Here is a 19,430-nt window from a genome sequence, read left to right on the forward strand (position 1 = left end):
ACTACACTCATGGGAATGGGGCAGACTTGGTGAGAAGAGTGAAAAGCACAGGCGGCTGAAGATGGGGAACCCCAGGGAACATCAACATTGGGGGGCAGGCAAAAGAAGAGACTCAAGCAAAGAGAAATCAGGTGGAACCATCAGAAAGGTAGGAGGATGCAAAGCGAGTGACCTCATGAGGCAGTCTCTTCTGGAGTAGGGGGAAGCCATGTAATTTAAATGACTTACAGGTGGTCCCAGATAGAGCCTGCGGTTCAAGAGGAAGTCTTGTTCTGTCCTGACAGTGACACTGGGTGCATTAGAGGCCTTGCTTCATTAACTTGAGTCTATGAACCTCAGTTTTAAAATATAAAAATAACAAGGCAATCTTGGCTGTGAGAGAATAAGAGTTGGATGGTTTCTGTTTTGCGGTGCATGAGGGTTTAATGCTTGTTACAAGGGCAGGCTCTGCAGTTGCTTGGTTCTGGGTTAAAGTCCCAAGGGCATCATTTACTGGTTCTCTGACCCTAGGCAATTTACTCATTATCTCCAAGTCTCAGTTTTCTATAAAATAAGTCTAACAGCAGTAGACTTGTGGGTTTTTTGGTATACAAAGAGATAAGCCATGGAACGTGCTTAGCATACAATGCCTAGTACAGAGTAAGTGTTCAGACTAGCACACAAACAAAAATAAAACAGCAACAACCAAACCCCGTGAAAACTATGAAAATGGAGGAAGTTGAGTTAGACATCTCTAAAGTCCTCCCAGCCTAGAACCTTTTGCTTTTTATCCCCTTTTTTTGTCCATGACCCAGTGACGAGGGGCTCAGACACTTGAGACCTAAATATTGAGTAGGAAGAGGGATTTGGTTCCTGATTTTTTACATCTATTACACAGTCAAGAGAAACTTATTCTGATGGAAAAAAAACAGCATAAAATGCAAATATACTCTAAATATACTGCTCAGGAAAGGAAAGTGCCCCTCCCCCACTCCACTGAAGCAGCCGAGCGGCCTGCACTGCACCTCCCACTAATGACCGTAGTAAATTGTTTCCTAGATCCAGTCCCCAGGACTGGTGATCATTTGTTTCTCCAAATATTGCAGTGAAACGAGAAGGAGTTATGGAATTGGGGAAAATGTGGCTGATTGATTACTCCTCTCCCTTTTCTCACACCTGGTCAGAGGGTCTCATTTCTTTTATGAGAGTCACTGTATAGGTATTTATTCATATGTGCATTATCTAGGAATATGTGAGATTTACAAAAAAGTGGACTACATCCCTGACTAAATTTAGGATCCAGTGAGATAGAAAGACAAAGGAGCATGTTGCACTCAGGAAGTGAGAAGTTGAGAAGATTTTACCTTTGTGGTACAATGACTGCTTTGCAATGCAAAACCTTCTCATCTCCATGCAAAGGCAGGCTAACTGAGACCTAGTGGATTAAAGGCTGGACCTGGGAAAGGAATAAGAATGAGGTTTTACCTTCTAATCACTTTTTTTTTGCTGCTGTTTGTGGAAAAAAAAACAAGGATTGCACATTCTAGGTATTTAATTACACTGCTCACGTCTGTATGTCTTCCACACCAATTCCTCACACTTTGCCCAGCTCACTTGCTTGAAATACAACATCAATGATCTCAACCACTGCAGTACTATAATTATTATGGAAATGTATTTTGGAACACACATTTTTATATGCTGACATATAAGAATTTCAAAAATTATATTCTGGTAATATGTGCGATAAACTTAAAGACAGTTTTCAGAAATAGTTTATGCTTTGTTGTATGTATGTGTGTGTGGTTGTGATTATAGCTCACATATTTAGCTTTTTGAATAGCAAGGTGCTTTTCCAAGTTGTTATTTAATCCTCACAGTTAGGACACCACCATTAGGACAGCAAGAACACTGTTAGAGCCCACATTTAGGACCCTTTCCCCCATTGTACAGGTGCAGTAACTGGACTTAGTGGTGCAAAGTAATTCACCCAAAGTCACATCGATGAATGGTGGTGGAGTTGCATTAGAACACAAGTCTTCCTGACCCCAAAACCCATGCTTTTGAGCCACTATGTAATACAAAAAAATACATACAAATAAATCAAACCTTAAGAAATGTGCATTCATTTACCCATGGCGGCTTGTGTTTTGCTTAAATCAGGACAGGAAATTTCTGCATTCTCCATTATATCACTTATTGCTTTATATCATAATTGGCTTATGGTTCTTTAATTCTTTTCCATCTTTGTTGCCGTATGTCACCTCTTGGTCCAGATGAAACTCTAGAACTAGCTCTGGACACTTAATGAGGACCTGAGGGTAGCTTGAGGTACTTCAAGAGGGGTCAAAAAGAAAAACTAATAATTGGTTATCAAACATAACCCTCCCCAACATTTTTCACTGGGTACTTTACTTAGTATTTGGCTGCCTTGTTGAATAAATGGAATAAAAGGATTAATGAGAGAATAAATCTATAGACCCTTTAGATGTTAATGGACCAGGTAGTTTAAACCCTTGCACAAGATAGTAAGCCCCTTAGGGACCAAGATTTTTACTGTATTCTTCACTGTTCTATACCTAGAAACTGATGCTCAAAAACTATTCATTGAATATATTTAAAGAAGATAAATCCATGAACTTAAAGACAACCCTTGTATGCTGGTACACTACAGAGCAAATTAGCTTCTTTTTCAAATTTCTTCCTTTAAAACCAGGCAAGGAGCCCTTTGAAGCCCTAAATATAAGAGCAATATTCCCCCAAAGGAGAACTCTGCCATCGCCTCATCAATGATGTTTTTTGTAGAATACCACCTGTAAGCATTCCCACTTTCCCATTTCTAGTTTTTGTGTATGGGTTGGCCAAAAAGTTTTTCCCCCATAAGAGGGCTGTAGTAGTGCTTCGTTGTCTTTAACTTCATTCAAAACAATTTTGTTAGAGTGTATTGTGACAGCTGTCGTAGCATGCATTAAAAAAATACTTGACATTGGAGAATTTTTGTGTAGCCATTTTAGTATTGAAGATGGAAGAAAATACACAACATTTTCAGCATATTATGCTTTATTATTTCAAGAAAGGTAAAAATGCAATGGAAACAAAGTGAAAGATTTGTGCAGTGCATGGAGAAGGTGCTGTGACTGGTTGCATGTGTCAAAAGTGTTTTGCAAAGTTTTGTACTGGAGATTCCTCATTGGACAATGCTCCACAGTTGTGTGGACCAGTTGAAGTTGGTAGCAACCAAATTGAGACATTAATTGAGAAAAATCAATGAATGCCATACCACACAGGAGATAGCCAACATATTCAAAATATATCAATCAATATAGTTGGTGAAAATGAAAAATGTGGTTTTTATTTTACAGAGAAAACTAAATGGGCCTTTTGGCCAACCCAATAATTATCTATCTTTTCCAGTAAACTATAAGCTTAGAAATTCCAAGAACGTAAGAACCTCTTTTATCTGAACACCATTGTATTCCCAGACTTTAGATGGAGATACTCAGTAAATATCTGTTGAAGGATACCTGTTGCATCAATGACTGGATGATGAAATCAATCCATTGATCCATCCTTGGACTATGGGTTTGTCTTAGGCTGTAAACATCTTGCGGAGACTTGATCCATTTTGTCTTCCTGACCTATTACATAGAATCTGGCACATAGGAGGTGTCAATAGATGTTTATTCAATGAAATGAACATGTGCATTAATGATAGTCCTGGATAAGTAGTGTGATTAGATAACTTATTGTGCCAGTTGGGGACCCTGTGTTTGTGGAAGGCAGGCACTGTGCATCATCGTGCCGGGATAATGGGTATGGATCGGAACTGCGCAGGCGTACAGAAAAAAGGTATACCAAAGAGAGTAGGCTTTGGTTTAGGGAAGATAAAAGCCATTGTCACTGTAATGTAGTTCCCCTGAACATTTTTTTTTTGAATCCCACCCCATGCCATAAATTAATCCTAAACAATTAAGCAACACCTACTAATTACTTTGGGAATCCCAAGGTCTTTCCTGTCTCCAAGAGACTGAAAACATCCTAGAGAGCAACTGGGCATTTGTCTCTGAGCCTGGGAGAGAAATTAGTGTCATGATTTGCAGTTTTGTTTCTTCGAAGTAGGGAAAGGAACAAAAGTCCCCTGGAAATTCTGCCCTTAAGCACTGCTTTTAACTGAGAACATTCCCAGCCTGCTCTTACGGCTTCTCTGGATCATAGTGTAACCTTCACCCCTGGCCACCGCTGGGTTGGATTCACTCACGTAGCTCAGACTAGGACTAGCTGGTCTCCAGACCCACTGATGCTGGGAGTGAATGGCACTCCCTTCGCATTCCAGTTTATGGGCCTCATGGCCTATTTGTGGATGACAGCAATCCTTTGCTCAAGCTAACTTTCAGGGAGGGTAGAAGAATGGACTGTAGAGAAGATAGAAGACAAGAGTCTGAAGTCATATTCTGCCACTGTAATGGCTGTGTGAACTTGAGAATTCACATAACCTTTCTAAGCCTTGCTTTTACTCATCTGTAAAGAGGTATGTGTGAGGATCACATGGGGAACCTTAATGTAAAGGTGCTTTCTAAACTGCAGGGGACAATATAGAAACTCTAAAGGCATATAAACAGATAAGCATCTCGCAGGTGATGTGGACATCATTGATAATGGATAACTGGAATGCTATAGCAAGTTCAAGGCTACTTTCTGTACTTTCTTTAAAAAAAAAAAAGGTTAATAATATCAATGACCTCCAGTAACCAGAAATTAATTTTGCCTGTTTTGAACTTGGTATCAATGGAATTACTTTATAGATATTCTTGGATCTTATTCCTTTTTACTATAATGTTCCTGTAATTTTATGTTTCATTTTGCACTGTATTACCAAAATTCATCCAGCGTCAATGCTGTTTAGCATCCCATTGCTTTCTTTCTGCTTGTTGTTGTTACAAACAATATTTCTATGAACATTTCTATATTTGTGTCCTTGGGTAAAGGTGTAAGAGTTTCAGGGAAATTTTTGAGTTATGAATAATTCACAGCTTCAGTTTACCTAGATTGTAACTAATTATTTTCCTCAGGCAGTAAACTAAATTCATATCCCCACTACTAGGGGCATGTGACTCTCTGATCCCTATATATCCTGGCCAACATTTGATATTGTTCAACTTTATAATATTTGCTAATCTAGTTCCTATTGCATGATGGTTTGAAGGTTTATTTTCCTGATTACAAAAGATAATGATTACATNTTTCTATGAACATTTCTATATTTGTGTCCTTGGGTAAAGGTGTAAGAGTTTCAGGGAAATTTTTGAGTTATGAATAATTCACAGCTTCAGTTTACCTAGATTGTAACTAATTATTTTCCTCAGGCAGTAAACTAAATTCATATCCCGACTACTAGGGGCATGTGACTCTCTGATCCCTATATATCATGGCCGACATTTGATATTGTTCAACTTTATAATATTTGCTAATCTAGTTCCTGTTGCATGATGGTTTGAAGGTTTATTTTCCTGATTACAAAAGATAATGATTACATAATACATTTATCCATTATTTGGATTCACCACATCCTGAAGGCTCATATCTTTTGCCTGTTTTCCTACTGGTCTTTTTCTGATTGATTTGTTGGTATTCCTTATAGTTTTTGTTACTGATGAATGCATTTAGATTACCCAGTCAGCTTTACTGGTCCTTCCTATTACTTTTAACCTAGAAAAAGAATAAAAATATACTTTATATATTTATTTAAACCTGTAGCTAATATAATCAATGTAACTTACATCCCAAATGCACCCTGGAGCCCAGAACTCCCTTGCTGTAGAAATTCTATCTGTAGAGAAAATGCCTGAACACTCAAATTGTTTTCTAGTCATAGATCTCACCTCTTTATGAAATGGCTAAAACATGCACTGTAAATAAAATATGATTAGTTTTACACTTTTATACACACATGTGCACACAGTTCCTGCCTCTCAGTCAGTTATCAGGGCTAACTAAAATTTTCTTCTGCGTACTGTGACTTGTATTTCTGCAACTAAACAATATTAAGTGATCAGTGCAATTCAGTGTGGTTTGTCAATCCTCTTGGTGCTACTCTGGCATTTATAAATAGATTTTATTTATTTTGGTAAAAGGGGCACACTACGAAGCACTGCCAGTTACTCTGTGAATATTTCCAATACCAGGCGGTAAACCTGAATTGCACAGTGGAGAAATCAGTAGGAGTCTCCCGGACCACAGAACAGTCCTGATGCTGGAGCTTCTCTCAGCGGGATCTGACCGAACTGCATCGTCCTAAGGTGTCCACCAATCCAACCTGCCTGATAGTGAGGCATTTAGAAGGGCACCGAATAGTAGCGAGACTTTGTGGTGGAAGAACAGAATAGGATTTTTTTCTCTCAAATACCAACTCCAAATGTGCTTTATTTGAACAAATTGAAGCTCAGAGGATCATCTGGCATCTCCCCACCCCCATATACACACGCTTAGCAGCAGGTATCTGTCAGCTGATAATAATCAGGCATAAAGACCCTGTGGCTTTATAACCCTGTTTAAACACCCCACCTGTATCTCAGATTAATACCTCATACCACAAAAGCATTCAGGATGATAAAGACAACTTTTCAGGTACTATTATTTCTGTATTGTATTAGGAATATGTCTTTATTTTATTTTAAAAGGATTTTATTTTTATTTATATGTAGAGAGGAAGGAAAGGAGAGAAACATCAATGTGTGGTTGCCTCTTGTGTGCCCCCAAGTGGGGTCTTGTCCTGCAACGCAGGCACGTGCCCTGACTAGGAATTGAACCAGAGACACTTTTGAATATGTCTTTATTTTAAATCCACAGGCAGTAGGTACTCCACAGATAAGATTAAAAAGTGAGTACAAGTGAAAGCCAAAGGCCACCTTGGTGAATAACATTTAGCAGACTTGTCCTTGTTCATTTAGTATTGCACTCATATTCCCATAGGTTTTAGGAGTTTGGCTACTGTTCCCATCTAAAAATATCCCTGATTAACAATAGATTCAAACACAAGCAGTATTGTTCTCAGTAGTTTGAGCGCTGCAGTACCCGTGCTCTCTCTTCCTGCATTTAATCATTGTCTCCCTGGGCGTGCAGCACCCCCCGCCCCCCATGCTGAACCTGTCGTTGTTACTTGGTCACCCCAAGCAGTGCAGAGCTGAACTTGACACACACTGGGGGAAACGTGGGCGTGAGGGATGCTGAGAGAGCACTTTTCGTTCCCCCAAGTGGAGGCAGGAAATGGTGCTGGCAGCTGTCTAACTGTGGGGCGTCTTGAGTGGTTGTGCTATAGCTTCATCCTCCCACTGGCAAATGCCAGGTAGTGGCACGTGCTTGCTTGTTTGTAATTTAGGTGGAAATAAGCCCAACAGAAACAAGTCCTTGTCAATTCACAGGGCATGAAGCAGAAGGCTGGCCTCACCATTTAGGGGTCCGCTCTGAATATTTGGATATTTGTAATGACCATGGTTTGGGGCCTGACGGCTGCATCCTTTTCTCTGTTTTTTTTTTTTTTTTTTTTTTTTAGTTCTTCTTTTGGGAGCAGATAATTGCTGAGAGATATGCCTATGTGTTGGGATGGTCGTATATGCCTGGGAACCTCAACTGCCTCATTCTTTTAGATGTAGACATTCAAGTTTAGGAGGTGCTAGAACGATAATAGAAATGGGAGAGAAAGTGATCAGAAGAATGTCTGATCATTTTGTGCTTTTGCTGAATCCTTAAGCTTTTAAGTGTGTCTGACCCTGGAGGCTGTTCGGAAGCCCCCAGTGAGAACCCTGAGTATCAGTTCTGATTTACTCAGATGAAACCTATACTAAACCAAAGCAAACCCCCACCCAAAAGAAACTGAATGGGTGGTTTTTTGTATATTTTTTGCCTCATACTCTATAAATGATATTTGTTCTTTAGAGAAGTAACAAGAAAGTAGTGTAAGAGATATATTACTATTATTAATGTTTTTAAATTTTCTGCAGAAAATGGATCACTCACTTTTGTAAAAGGTAAAGTAGAAAATGGGTCATCCAAGGTATTTACAAACGAGAATTCAGATAAACCATGGAACTCCAATTTGCATTACTAATGAATTCTTTTTCACAACTCTTTAAATATGCCAGTATTCAGTATGCTTCAGGGGGAAATGTGGTGCGAGCAAAAAATCAGACTTTATATTTTATGCTGACACTGAAGCTTTTTCACATGCAAAAGCAAAAACAAACAACAAACCAAAACACAAAAAACAACTAAACCCTTGCACTGTTGATAAACAGATAATTTTTTTCATGAGACACTTTAAAATTTTTCTCAAAAAGATTTTATTTATTTACTTGTAGACAGAGGGGAAAAGAGGGAGAAAAAAAGGGAGAGAAACATCTGCTGTGTGAGAGATACATTGATGGGTTGCCTCTCACACACCTCCAGCTGGGGAACTGACCCACAACCCAGGCAAGTGTGCCCTCCCGTGGAATCAAACCAGTGACCTTTCGGTTTGCAGGCTGGCACTCAATCCATTGAGCCACGCCAGCCAGGGCAAAATACTTTTAAATATTTTTAAAAAACACGTGTATTTCTGCAGAACCAGAGCCTCCATGGCTCTTTTGGTTCCGTGGCAGAGTTGCGGAGGGGCCTCTGCCCAGCAGCAGTCAGTGACGGCAGACAAGGAAGTAGGTTAGTTGCCTGCCAAGGCTGTGGTGGGGGGGAAAGCCTGCAACCTGGAAGTTGATCTGTTTGTAGAAGGTGGGAGGGGACACGGCAAAAGGAGAGAGAGGCCACAGCGGGGAAGAGTGGTGATGTGTTAGACAAAGGGGCAGCCAGGTGGCCCCACAGGAAATCGGGTAGAGAGCGATGGAAGTGTCCTGAAAAGCAGACAAGAGTCTGAAAATAGGTAATGTTGAAAAAAAATCAGCCAGGCAAACAGCAGCATCCAAACCTAGGGTTCAGAGTCTGGCAATGGCTTCCCATTGCACGTAAAATAGAGTCCAAAATTCTTACCAAGGCCTGCAAAATCCTGCCAATCCTGGCTCTCACTTTCCCCTCGTGCCCCATCTCTCTACCCAACACAACCCATTGCTTTCTACGCTCTGGCAAATTCGCTCGCCTGTGGTTCTTCCAACATTTCAAGCTTTTTCCTAACCCAGGGCCTCACCACATGCTTAGAATCCTATTCCTTCCCTTATCTTTTATCCACTATCCCCAGTTTGGCTGACTCCTACTTCTCCTTCAAGTCTACTCTTCAGTGTCACCTTCAGAGAAGCCTTTCCTGACTTTTTAACTGACAGGAGTATAACCCCAGCCCACTTATACTGTCACAGACTTCTTGAACTCTCTACCTGTTATCCCTGTGACCTAGGTCCTACCATCATCCCCAACATACATGGCAGCCTGAGACCCACAGACATCAAGTAACTTTTCCAAATTACATACTAATAATGGGTATATCAGCCAAGGTCCCAGTAAGGGGCAGACAGTACATTTGGATTTTCCTGAGCTAAGAAGCCCTTAACCTGAAGATCCAGGAAATAGGAAGAGCTGTGTCGAGAGGGTCACCTGCAAAAGCCTGAGACCTTTGGGTACGGAAGAGAGCTAGCCCAAGGTGCTGTGCAGAGAGGGAGGCAGAGGCAGGGATACCAGACCACATTCTCTCCCTCAATGTCCTTCTGGCGCTCTTCTTTGGGAAGCAGGAAGGTAAGGAAGGCAGCAGATGTGATGCACGCAGGGTGGCCCCTGGGACAGAGAGCAGGGGAAGACAGGTGGGTCTGGGGGAAGGTGGCAGTGGAACCGGGATTTGAACTTAATCTGCTTCTAGCACAGATGCTCTTTTCAATGACATATGTCTGTCTTTCCTGGCACAAAGTGCTTAACTAGCACTGGTCCCCATTTAGTGTGACCTGAGTGGTCAGGGAGGGGTTACTGCGTTTCCTCTGCTCACTGAGAAACATGGTTCTTGGATGCTGCTTGCTTCTCTGTAGGAGAGAGCCAAGGACCATTTATTAATTAACTTCTCAGTACTTTGAAGAGGTGGAGGAGAGGGCTTCTTTTATTTTGTAAGCTCCTGTAGCTAATTAGGTTCCTTAGACTAGAAAGCTGCTGGAGATGACTCTCCAGGTAACTTCCTCCTCATCACGCCCTGGGGCCGTCCTGCGTGTGCATCTGCTGCTGAGCCACATTCTGCCCAGTCTCTGCAGAAGAGGAAGCGGGTTCCTTAGGACCCCTCATTCCTCTCCCACAGCAAAGCCCCAGTGGAAGCAAGTGCCCTGCTCGCTCCTAGAAGGACGCTTGCTTCTTTTCCAAGTGGAGCTTCAGGAGCACGTGGGAAAAGAGGCGACCTAAACGTTTGCATGTGTCTGTGCTCCGAGGCTGACTCACACCGAGGATCAGCACCCTGTGTAAATTTAGCCCATGAGGGCGGTTGTGACAGTTGTGCGCACAGTGACTGCGTGCAATTATGTGATTATTTATGGAGTGCTGACCATGGGCCAAACACTGGGGGCTATACTAATGAACAAAACAGACATGGTCTCAACATACTTTCAGAATTTTACTTTTAAAAATACACATTGCCAGTTGAGATGGAAGGATGTGTCTTTTTCTCCCACAGGGAACGAAGAGAGGGCAAGGAATCGAATTAAAAAAAAAAAAACAACCCATAGCTGTGAGAGACGTGCAAAACCACATTGCATAATGACCTTTATAAAAGCCATTACATAAAGCCTGATGGTGAAATAAGACTATATACCATATGGCGTGTGTGCATTACGCTTCGTGTCACATAACTTGAATGTGCACTTCGCAGCATCTCATTTTAATGAGAGGAATTACTTCCTTTATACTGATAGCACTCGCTCAGATTTAGTTAGAAGAGATGCTCATAGCAACACTGATAATAAGTCACTCTGTTCAGGACAATCACGTTTTGCTGAGTTTCAGGTCATTCTCACTGCTTAACCGTAGTTCTTGGACTCCATTCAGATCTGTCTGGTTTGGAAGCTTCGGTAAAAGCACAGAACTTTGATGTCCAGGAATGGCCGCAAACCCCAACGTGGCTCTGCGGCCGGATGTCAATCTCATCTGGATCATTCAACAAATCGCTGTGGAGGATTTACTATCTCCTAGGAAGAAATCTGTGGTGAAGAGTGCAGGCTCTGAAATCAGATGTGTGGAAAATTTAGGCAGATTACTTCATCTCCAGAGTCTTGATCTCCATCTTTTTAATTGGAGGTGTAATTAAGAACACCTCCCTCAAACGTTCGCCGTGGGAGTCAAGTGCCGTGATGCACCCAGCACGGAGCCTGGCGCGTGGCGAGTCCTCTGTCAGTATCGCCTGCTCCTGCCAGTGTCTCTTCATCATTCAGTCGTGTCCGACTCCCTTGGTTTAGGTTGATGTGGTGCTGGGACACTGGGGATATCCTGACACATTTTATGTCAGAAACGGTTTCAAGAGGAAACCAGGAGGGAACAGTTCAGATGGCAGCCAGTGGGTGAAAGAAGATAAGATCACATGTTCAGAATAGAAGATAGAGGCTTGGTCTAGAGAGACATAGTGTAGGGGTAGCAGTTTTGACTTTTTACTAACATCCTAGGAGATGAAGGCCCGTGATGCAAATAAAGGCAAGCACAACTTGGCAATAATGTTTGAGAATCTTAAATGCATGTATGGGACAAAGGTGTTGCCTGCTTGGGTTCTGGGGATCTGGGTGTAGGGGGCTGATATGAGAGAGCTAAAGAGGAAGAATGTAACTGTCCAAGAGAGATAATGTGTGCTGTGGAGTCACATCTTAGAGACCAAATTTGCTTTCTTGGCAACGGGGTCTAAAGGAGAGAGCTCAGTGAGTGGAATGGGAGATGAAATGTTTAGGAGAAGCAGAGCACAGAAGATCTAGGACTTGGAACTGAGAAGGGATGCCTGGAATTCTCTCTGGATTCTGGCTGCACACTGAGATAGAAACGCACTTTCAGATGGACCAACGTAAGTTAGAGAGCGATGAGAGCGGTTGTTAAGGACGGTGGGGCAAGGTGATGAAGCCTACCTTAGACATGCTAAGCGCTTTCTGTCTGAGTCCACAGACAATGGGGAGCCTTAATTTTCTTATTTTATTTTTAAATATGCAAATGGCATCATGAGATCTTCATTTTAGGAAGGCCTGAAATGCTTCTTCTTATCCCCATTCTCCTAATTCATCATCTCCTCCTCCTCCTCATTCCCACACAGCTTGGCTCTTACCACATTATGACTTATAGTTACTTTTTTCCATGACTGTCTTCCTCCTTCCAATTGTGAAATTTCATGAAGGAAGACCCTGTGTATTAGACTTTTATGCCTTAAAAGAGAGAGAGAGAGACAAGAACACAAAGATAAAGCGCTGTTTTGGAAGACATCCCATGAAAAGTTTGTTTCCAGAAACTCTTGTTGGCTTGGGGTTCTGATAGTAAGCAACCACCCCCTACAGTAGAATGGCTCAGCTGTAATAGGGCATGAAGCACTGGAAGCTCACTGAGAGTCCTTTCCATCTGTGTCTTCCCAGCCTTAACCTGTGCTTGGCACACAGCATTCAACGTGTGTTTAGTAAATGAAAAGCTGGTACCTCTTCTTTGAAGGGTGGTCTTGGATGGGACCTTCAGACTGTGGCTTTTCCCTGGGTTATGGCTTCCTCGGTGGTATGCTGCTTTGGTAATATGGAGGCCCACCTGGTCTCCTGGGAGATGCTTAGCATATAACAATTTCATATTGCACTGCTCAGAGCTGAAGAACAAACCCTGGCCATTAGATATGGCCAGCAGAGGGCAGCAGAGGGCTGTAGAGCAGGGTCCAGTTCCTCCAGAAGAAACTTCCCTCTAGGGGGGCCCTTGAACCACCAGGAGATGCCTCTGGATCAGGGAAGTGAAAGTGAAGAGTTAACAGGGAAAGCTCATAGGCAACCAAGAATAAGAACCCCTTGGAAAAAATTAAGGAACTGCTCCTTGAAAACCTTGTAATAGTCTGGGCAGTGCCAATGGGTCCTAGAAACTTGAGCTGAGCACAAGCCCACAGTCCCGTCATATCTGTAGACCACCAGAATCCTCAGTGAGTGGATGAGACCCACTTGCCAGAGGATCTCAAAGGAACTTCAGATGGTCTGGAGCCCTTTTACTTGCTTAGAGAATACCGTGATTCTGGGCACCAGAAAAATCCCCTTCTCATGGTCTTTCCCACATTGCTCCCCATCTAAACCGCCCCTGCCCCCCGTTTTGGTCTCACCTGTCTGTTCTGTAGACAGCTGTGGAGGCCAGCCCTGCACCAAACACAAACCTCGGGTGTTTGTTGGCATCTCGTCAGCCTCGTTAAAGGCCGTCTACCTCAGTTTACAGTCATGCCTAGCAGAATTTAGAGGATGTTTTGCTCTACTTTTAGCTTGTGATTTAGTGTGTGTGTGTGTGTGTGTGTGTGTGTGTGTGTGTGAGAACTGGCTAAGGGATCTCTGGGTTCTTTCTGGTGGCTGATTCAAGTCTCACATCTTCACACCTAAATTGGTGTCCCAGCCTACTCTTACTATGGCTTCCCAGGAGAAAAAATATCTTTACACATTCAATAATAAAAATAATCATTTGCAAAGTGGGAGAAAGAGATGTACTCACTCTCACAATTTTTTTCTTTTACCTTACTGGTAACAGTCAACAGAATCAATTGTGAATTCTCATTGTTGGTGTCGATGGTTAGAATTACTGGCATTGGGTTTTGTGACTTACTTAAAAGAAAGATAATGTTTGAGCGTGCTATTTAGTTTTCCAAGTTCACTGGCCAGTATATCTTATCAAGCAATGTCTTTGTCACCTAGGTTTATTCTTCCACAATGTGGCTAGAGTACATTACTGGGTAAGGTGTTTTTTGAAATGCCTTATCTATGGCCTTTTCCCCATAGTCAGTTAGATGCTATTCAGTCAGCAACAGGTGCAATTGAGTGAATGGGTGCCTTATATAATAAGTGCCATCCTCTTCTTTTTGCCTATGACCATTGCATTTGTTCATCTGGACAAAGGAAATGGTTACAACTGTATCTTTGAACAGGTGTAAGTGCGGGGTCCTCACCAAAGGAGAGGTTTGAAGACCAGTTGGTTCAGCCACTGGATCCCACTTTGGCTTCCGAATCTCTGAACCCTGAGAGAGAGTATGACCCTGTGAGTATGACCCTTCTGTTATTCCCAGGATTTAATGGCTCTTCAACTCACCACCACAATCACAAGCTCTGTATTCGACATGCTGGGATTATTCTTGGTGGCGTAGAGGACAGAATTAGAATCCATCCATGGGTAGTATTACAGAGAAAGAAGTTTGGGCTCAATTTCAACATGCATTTTCTAACAGTTGAACCCACCCAAAGACAGACAAGGCTAGTTTGCAAGGAGGTGAACTACAGTCACTGGGAGTTTAGGCAGAAGGGGAAGGCTACTTATAACTGCCTCTGCCTGACAATCAGATTGATTTTAAAGTCTTTTACAGCATTCAGGACACACAATGATTTCAACCTTCTAGAATGGGTTTCTTGCAAGTTCCTATTAATGCTTGAGCCTTAGCCAGTGGAATAGTGCAATGCATCTTAGCAGTATTTAGCTTCTTTTTACCCGATGAAGAATAGATTTGCATTATTGAACTCCTTTATACCATGTCCTGTGTCAAAGCTTTATATCTTTTAATCCTCACAATAACCTGGCTAGGCAAGGCTTGATCTTTTCATTCCACAGGAAAGACAACTGAGACTCAGAGGGTTTACATCACTTGTTCAGATTTATATCAGAGCAGAGTCGTTTTGCAATCAGATCCATCTGTAGGTCTGTCTTTTCAACACACTGGGTCACTTTTAATTTAAAAAAAGAAAAAGAAAGCGACACTTGCCAAAGCTCTATCCTTCTGAGTATTACCGTGCCTTTTACTCACAAGGAACAACATTTACAATAGTACTCTATGATCAAGGAGCAGTTTGTAATTTCTCTTATAAATCACTGCAGAGTAAACGTAGCTCAGCCTCATTCTACATTCATCTCAGAACCTGTGCACAGTCGATCAATTAGTTCTCACACCCAAGCAAGTGGAGTGGATGTGATGCTCCAAGAAGGTGAAAAATAATTTACAGGAGCAGCAAGGTTTTGTATAACTGGTTACGCTGCAAGAATCGTGAATGCGGGCAAGTAAGAACAATGAGTCCTTCCAGAAAGTAGCAGTGTTTGCTCTCCGCCGGCTGAGCCTATCTCTCCTTCTATAGATACGGGATGTGTGCTACTGGGGGCTTGATCCCAAATGTGCACGGCATGTTGTCACGTGATTCTACCAACTTGTGGTTTGAAGACCTAAGAGGCCAGAGTCACCCCCAGGAACGGGGCTGCAGCATTTCCCACTGCTGTCTGTGGCACCTCCGAACAGTCAGCCTTTTCGTGTCTATTTCCTTTATGTAAAACAGACATTGAAACTTACTTTGTTCATTTGTTTTCCAGGTTAGCTCTTGCAATTTGCTTTGAATGTGCATAGAGGGATTTTTTTCAGAAGGAGCATCTGAGCCCTAACAAGAAATCTTATCTGGCAGTCAGTCTTCCCAGAACTGTCACTGAAGGCTAATCTCGCCACAGGAGCAGTGTCATACGTTGTAGAGGCATATACCCTTTCTGGGCATTTAAAAACTTGTTTGTCCTCCCTTTGCTGTGCAAACAATGACATTTTCTTCACCTGTTGGTTTTCATGATACTGCTAGCAAACAGTTCATGGTACTTACTATGGGCCTGATACTGTTCTATCTGTGAGATACTGATTTTATCTCTCAACTCTGGGTTCATTCTCACTTTACAGTGGTAGAAACTATAGCAACCTTAATTTTTTTTCTTTAATAGACGAGGAAAGAATCAAAAGTCGAAAGAAACCCCGCTGCAAGCTTTAAAGCGAAGCTTTCATTTACAACAAAACAACAGTTTCAAAGAAGTGCGTTCCAGGAGTTATTTGTAGAGTCATATTTACCATTCACTGTGGTTTTCAATCTTGTTTAACAATCTCTGTAGCTTATCAGAATCGCTAGTCCATTTAATTAAATTTATTGTGAGACAGTTGGTATCCCTGTGAAGAAAATGACCTGTTCAAAACCTGACCCAGGGTGAACTCTGAATGGGAGTCATTGCCTTTTTGATATGACTTCCCAGCTCCATCAATTCCTAATCCGTCTTCCTTCTAGTGCCTAGTCAGCACAGGTTACTGTCAGAGACCACTGACTTGTGGGTCTGTCTGCAGAGGCTGCATCCCTATCCTTCCGTACCTGCTTCCAGGATTGCAGGTAGTGACCCTGAGTATATAAATGGCTTTGTTGAGACAAACATGCTATGAAATGTTATAGGGGCTTCATAATATCGTTCGTTCCCTTAGACTCAAATTTAGTTTCATTTTGGTAGATTCATCTGGGCTTATGCCAAGGAATGGATGTCCCTGAAGTCCTTCAAAGACTTTGTCATGAATGGTTTCTCTATACACTAAATGGATGTATATCTGTGCATTTCCACAACCCTAACTAGTGTTCCATGCTGCGACCAAACAGTCTGAAAGTCCTTCTCCATTAGAAATCTTCAACAACTCTACCTATAGCTCAGTCCCAAGGCTTTGAAGACACTAAGCAGGACATCTTCTCAGTGAGGCCTTTGAGATCTGACAGCCTGGGTGTGGTCATACCAGGAAGGGCAAGAAGGGTAACCATAAGTGTAATGTGCCCGGTAATGCCTCGTGCTCACGGGACAGTAGGGCGTCCATGGGGAATGGGGGTGTTGAGTAGAGTGAGAGCAAGTGGATAGTTGGAGTGTTGTGTCAAGAGTGTCAGTGAGAAGGAGGGCGGGAGAGGAGGAAGAATGAAAGCACAGCAGATGTGATGTAGAGACTGTGGGGTTAGGTGGACAGAATGTCTACAATGGGTAGCTGGGGGAGAGGGTTGGGGGTCTAGAAGCGAATGAATACTGTGGGGTATTGGGAGGTTTCTTGGAGAATCTGGGTGCTGTGTCTGGACATACATTTAAATTAAAACTGGGCCCTTTGGTATCAAAGAACCAAGGGGGCTGTGGCTTCCATGGAACAATCCCCAGAACATTTTAATTAGAGTGAAATTTCAAGGAAGAAAATTCACTGGCATCATGATTCTTCCCAACCTATCCTATTGCTTTTTTTTTTTAATTCAGAGAAGTGTTTTCCTAAATGAATGAATGCTTTCTCTTAAAGTAAATAGAAATCATTTTCCTTTGAGATGTAATAATGATCTTATCTACTCTTGCCACATCTTTGTATCGTTTGAGTCGATCTGTGAGAGACAGTTGCCTGAATGCCAAGCTGAGTTTCCAGGGGCAGCTTCGAAGGCATAGTAAACACATACCCCCTTCAAAGCAGCAATTGAGTGGTATGTTTGGCACTCAGTAGAGGGCAAGTTTAACGTGACAGAAGGGTGGCATTTGTTCTGTTGATGTGCCCAAGTCAACTGGTACTATCTCTCAAAATATGTAGGTGATTCTTCATTTCTTTGTAATCTGCAAGGTTGACATGCTGCTCTGATGAAACTTTGGGAGGAGATGACTTCGCAGTACTCTGTTTCATGGGTCACTCATGTTATAACCCCTGTTAGGAGCAGAGAGCGTCACTAGCCAATCCAAGGTAGCCTAGTCAACAGAGGATTCTGAAGCACCATCTTTTTCTTCTAACAATACAAATCCTGTTGTTCTCTTGAGGTTGGTGCAAAATTTATTATCTGTTTCCAGAAGCTAAACCTGATCAACTATACTTAATAATGCTATGTTCTTTTTTTATTTCCCTTTTAAGTTACTTTTATCATATGTAGATATCTGATCATATTTATCCTTCTTACCCCTTATGATAATTTGTCATTGACATAGATATACAGCTGTACTAAAGGTGCTCTAACTATTTTATTGTCCCCCAGGTGGACTTTGAGCTCCATAGGTAGTCCTTTGTCCTCTAATTCTTTAGTGTCCCCACGCCCTCTTGCAGAGTGAAGAGCACATTGTAGGGGCCCAAGGAATCCTTGTTGACAATTAAAAAGACCAACTGTCCCACATGTTAGCAGAGCTGTGGAGCAGCTGGAACTCTCCTTCACTGCTGGTGGGAGTGTAAAATGGTCCGGCCACTTTAGAAAACACTTTGGAAGTTTAAGTTAAACATGTATCTACCATGTGACCCCACCGTTCTATTCCTAGTTATTTACCCAAGAGAAATGAAAGCATACATCCACACAAAGGCTTGTACACAAATACTCATAGCAGCTTGGTTGATAATAGTCCAAAACTGAAACAACCGATATATCTACACATGAATGGATAAGCAAATGGTGATATACCCATAGGCTAGATTACTACTTACCAATAAAAAGGAACAAATGTTAATATATACAACATGGATAAATCTAAGATAATTATACTGAATGCAAAACAGGCAGACAGAAAAGGGTGCATACTGTATGTTTCCATTTATATAAAACTCTAGGAAATGCGAGCTAACATACCATGTGGTTGCCTGTGGATGGGAGGGGTAGAGAGCTAGATTATGAAGGCAATGAGGAAACTTACGGGGTAAGAGATATATTCCTGATCTTGATTTTAACAGATATATATGCATGGTGCTAGTTTAACACATATATATGTATGTCAAAAGTCACCAGATTTACATTTCAAATATGTTTGGTGTTTGTTGTCAACTGTACCTCATAAAGCTAAGGGAAAAGAAGCAAAAAAGAAAGGCTGAAATTATTCTACACCCATTACTTTCCCTTTGGTATTCCGCTGTGCCCATGTTTCCATGGTGAGGGCTTCCTTTTTGAGACAAGTATCCAGGGCGGCATTGAGCAGATGGGGCTTTTAGGTCAGGCAGAGCCAGTGCGATCCAGCAATGGCTCCTCATCAGAGGTGCAATACCAGGCACGTTACTGTGTCCTTAGACCACGGTTTGCCCTTCTATAAAGGGGTTATTAATAATATACCAACCTCAGAGAAATACTATAGAAACCAAATTAGGTAAGAGGCCTGGGACTTCATAAAGGGTAACTATCATGCATTATATATTGCTAAGAACCTCTTTCCCTCATTTTTTTGAGACAGTTATTGAGAACTTTATCAGCTTGATTTGATTCTCATTGATTCCCAACCAATTACTGAGAATAGAGCAACTAACAAAGAAAGAGCAGAATAGGCCTGAAAATATAAATACTACAAAATCACTGCTGGGCACCTATCCACCTCATTCTCTGTCACCGTGCTCAGCTAAGTTAGCAGCATGTGTGTGTGTGTTCAGATGTTCAACGTGGAGAAGGGGATGACACAGAGGATGCGGATCAGGGCAGGACCAGCTGGCAGACTGAACAGAGTCAAGAGGTCCTTGAAAGAGTATGGGTCTTGATTTAGACAGTCTGACGTTCAATGCGAGCTCAGCTGCT

At 42.0% G+C, this 19,430-nt stretch overlaps 1 protein-coding gene across 1 annotated transcript in view; it reads left to right on the forward strand.

Annotated features, from left to right (window-relative positions):
• PLPPR1 (phospholipid phosphatase related 1) overlaps nt 1-19,430 on the forward strand; it is a 227,014-nt gene that overhangs the window by 63,984 nt on the left and 143,600 nt on the right. The window lies entirely within an intron of this gene.

This window comes from Sturnira hondurensis, unplaced genomic scaffold (assembly GCF_014824575.4).
Source record: "Sturnira hondurensis isolate 20B ecotype Veracruz unplaced genomic scaffold, ASM1482457v3 Scaffold0022566, whole genome shotgun sequence".
Taxonomy (NCBI): domain Eukaryota; kingdom Metazoa; phylum Chordata; class Mammalia; order Chiroptera; family Phyllostomidae; genus Sturnira; species Sturnira hondurensis.